Raw genomic sequence first — 4,523 nt, 5'->3', positions numbered from 1 at the left:
TCCTCCACAGAAAAGCCATTTTTATCACCACAAAAGTGAGAAGCATTTCTAGACTTTTCTCTTCACTGATCTACTTATTCTTGGACTTATCTGACTCTAGTAACTCTAACTTGGGAAAAAATTTTCATATCTTCTGGGACTCATTCCAACTTATATTTTTCCCCCTGAATATTGCTTGGCTACTTGCCTTTTTTTTTCCACAACAAACTTTAAAAAACTTTCCTTCAAGTTCCTAAAAAGTTCTACTGCAGGCTTGATATAAATTACTTTGAATTTCTAGAGTATGAAGAAATCATTACATGAATCTGACCAAGAAGTTTTTTTGAGCATTCCTTTCTGTCTCCCAAGAGAATGTTATCATTTCCTTTTGAAAAGTTATGTACATTTCTTTTTAAATTTAATCACCTGTATTTCACTGCATTTTAAATTAGAAGTGGTAGCACTGCTACTGCAAATGAGATCTTTTCCAATTGTATATTTGAACTGACCTACATTAATTTTTATGTATTTATTAACCAATTACCTCCCTACACTCATTAAGTTTTTCTATTTGTTCTCTCATACTACTGAGGTTTTTAATAGTATAATGAAAATTCCTTTCTAATATTTCCTTAAGTATTTCTTTTCTCTAGTATTTCCTTTCTAATATACAATTATATCATTTCCAAAACATTCTATGTCTTATTACTAGTTTTCATTAATTTGCATAGAAAAGTAATAAATACAATCAGTGAATAACTTTAACTGTTTTGATTATGTCAGAAAAGTTTTCTTTTATTGTTCTTTGTTTTTCCTGTTTCTTTTTTCTTGAGTGTCACACATAAAATTCAAAAACTGCATTTCTTTTTCAATAAACCCTTTGTGCTTTCATTACTCTTTTTTCTCATCCTCTTTTTACTCTATAATTTTGACGATTTATCAAATTTGGTACCATAGGACCAGTGAAGTTAGCTGTGAAATCAGCTCTGTAGCTCAGATTTTACATTTGGTTTTCACATATTTCAGGATACTTCCCCTTCCGTTCCTCCCCTTTAGCACAACCTATTCTTTCCTTATAGCTAATAAAAATGAAAGGTTAACTATTTAAGCAATTCTTTTGTGCAAGACAAAGTGCTCAGAACTCATTGGCATTATTTTATTTAAATCTTCAATCCAAGGCAAATATTACTTTCATGTCACATGGGAAACCTCTGATACTCTAAACAGTTAGTTAATATGCTCAGAACTTCACAACTGGTTAGCAGTACAGCCAGGATTTAAGGCTGGCTGGCCCCAGCCTCCATAACCCTTGCTTTTGACTAATAATACTAGAGGGCTCCTTTTGCCCAGGCCCTCCTCCAGGGCAAATGAAGTGCTGTACCTTTCAGAACTATACTTTGAATAAGGTGGCCTTCTAAGTACTCATACCAATTTCATTGTCTGCTGGACGAAGGCATGAGAAATCTCTGCCCTAAAACTTAGATAATATGTCTTTGCTAGACACTAGACAAACGTTATTTGCACAAAAGTTGTACATGCACCAGCATTTGCTTAGCTCCAGATTTCCTCCATGGCCTATCCATTTGTCAGTTTTTCTCTGTGGTAACTGTATATCCAGAGATTAAAGAGTCCCTACTCTCTCCTAAGCTTGCAGTTGCACCATAAGTTGGAAACCACAATGTCTAAAATTTGCAAGAAAAAGCAAGAGACTGAGGATTACTGAGAAATGGGTCAGGACATCTAGCATGTTCAGATTTTTAGGCAATTAGGTGCCTGATTTTCCAGGCAATGTAGCTTCCGTATCTTAAGCTAGAAGTGGTGACTAAGTTAAGGTTTTTTCAAAACTCCTTTGCAACTAATTTGGGTCAATGAATCAGATGACTGACATTAAAGTTAGTGAAAATTCCCAGTGGGTTTGGCACAGGGTTTTTGCTTATCTTCAGTTTGCAGTACTGTTCATGTCTTTGCGGATATTTTTACATAAAGCTGAGAAAGGATAAATCAGAGACTGTTAATCTCTGGCCATATTTAACACATGTTTAATGAGCTTCTCGATCGTGAAATGGGGTTAGGATTTAGGCTGCTTCTTAAAGAATGTCATCAGTGTCCCCATCAGTACCTTAGCAGGCACTGACAAGAGACCAAAGTAAATCTCAACTTCTTTCTGTAAAATTTCTTAGATTCTTGCTTTGAATGTAAGAAGTTTCCACAATATGAGCAATTCCTGAAACGCTGTGTGCTGTGTACTAGAAAAATTGTCATAAGACAATTTTCAAATGACACTTTTGAAAAATTGCTCTTCTGAAAAATGGCAACATTGAAAAGAGAATTAAGAATTGAGCTGAGGTGTTTTCCTGTCAGCAAGAGGCTGAGAGAGTCAGGTCAAAGTGACCCAATAGGTTTTACTGTTCTTGGGAGCTTCCTTGTGTAGGAAAAAAAAAAGCTCTTTATACTGTGAATTGTGATGCCCCTTGGCACACAGGAAATTTCTGGACTCAATAAAGCTGAGCTAAGGACATTATAAAATGCTTTTCGATTTTTTTCTTTTCAAAAGCATCCAAGTTATTGTGTATATGTCTAAAGCTATTATGGACACAGGCAACTAACACTTTTACTGAAAATATTAAATGTGTAATTGGAAATCCCAGGCTGCACTAAGTGTTCCATCTCTTCCCTGTCCCACTTCATCCCTTGTTTGTTCGTGTAGTCATGATGCTCTACTCATGTGCTAACAAATAATCATCAGTTGGCTTTAGGTAGATTATCCTCAATAAAGTATGTGGGCCTCATTCAATAAGTCCAAATCCATTAAGAACAAAACCAAAGCTTTCCAGAGAAAAAACATCTACCTATAAAAACCCTGCTAGTCTGTCTTACTGATTTAACTTGTCAGCCCCACAATTGGAAAAAAGTTTCTTGAGACTAGTCACTTTACTTATGCATACCAACTTTGCTTGGCTCATACTTATCTTTCAACAGTAAGTTCAAGGGTATGGACTATTTCTTATATGTCATTGTACCCTTTAAATCAATCACACTGCTTTCTCTCAATCCAGTACTCAGTATGGCAAGAAGATAGCTCAAAAGAATGGAAAGCATATATTGCATGCACGAAGCCATGGGTTCGGTCCCTGATATTGTATGGATTATTACCATGTGGGTTGTAGGTGCTGCTAAAAAGAACACTGCATAAATATTTGAACAAATGGATGAATAGAATTATCCCTTCACAAAAGACTGTCACCAAATGAATAAGGTAATAATGATTAATAAGAACAGAACTACAGGAATCATTGGCAAAATGAGCCTGAAAATAAGCAGTTCACCCCCTAAAGTAGCTGGAAGTACTACTTTTTTAACGGCGCCAAAATTGGAAAATTTAAATTTAGTTTATATAATAAAAGCAAACAAAAAAATGTCAGTTGAGGTTGAGCCTTCTGATCAGATGCTCTTTGGCATGTCATTTCACTGTATTAGTTCAAGGTGGTTAGCATAGTTTAGGTTAGGCAGATGTGATTCAAAGTGAAAAAATGGGAACCAAAATTCAGGTAATTGATATGTGAAACTATGCTTACTGATTTTAGAGAATATTTTCCACTTTTTAATCAGGGACAGCCACTGTGGTCCTTAGCTATCTGTACCACCATGCAACAAATTCTGTTGGTTGAAAGTTGGGAACAGAATGATAGAACTACAAAGAGATTCGGGGCTTGAGCAATAGCACAATGGGTAGGGTGTTTGCCTTGCACATGGCCGACCTGAGTTTGATTCCCAGCATCCCATATTGTCCCCCGAGCACCGCCAGGAGTAATTCTTGAGTGTATGAGCAAGGAGTAACCCCTGTGCATCGCTGGTTGTGACGCAAAAAAAAAAAAATTACAAAGAGATTCAATTAGGAAACATTTAATGCTATATAATCTCAAACATGGCGGTAACTTTGCCTTTGAAATTAACTGAACTGTACATATGGGTTGTGAAATATTTAGTCATCAGTATGCTTTAGCTCAATCTATAGGTGAGGCAGATGTGCAAATAGATCAAGCTTTTACATAATATTCTTTTATCATTTTGTAGGGGAAGGAAACCTCCATTTTAGGATGTATATAAAGTGCTAGTCTACATTCAAGACATTGCCTTTTAAACACCTTCAGGAAGACTAGTGTGCAAAAGCATTGAGAAACTTGGAAATTGTTTATAGTACAACACTTTGGCCATGCCACAGATACCAAGAAATCGGTGACACACTTCTATCACACAACCTAGCAAGGCTTTCTGTTTATTATCAAAGCAGAGTTCTAGGTTCAGACTTGAAACTATGATTCAACAGAATGCAACAACAGATAGGAGACAATGTGCATATGAAAAAAATAAAGAACAAAAACAGCAACCAAACCTCTATTCCTTAGATACAGTATTAGTGGCAAGATTTCTACATAATCATTCCTTCATTTAGCTTGGATGAGGATTTCCAGCACAGAACACTGATTGAAGTGACCATTAGAAGTGACATAAATGTGAAGGAAGGCAAGTAATACACACAGACA

This window comes from Sorex fumeus, unplaced genomic scaffold, assembly GCF_029834395.1.
Source record: "Sorex fumeus unplaced genomic scaffold, SorFum_2.1 ptg000047l, whole genome shotgun sequence".
Lineage (NCBI taxonomy): Eukaryota > Metazoa > Chordata > Mammalia > Eulipotyphla > Soricidae > Sorex > Sorex fumeus.
This window is presented reverse-complemented; position numbering follows the sequence as displayed.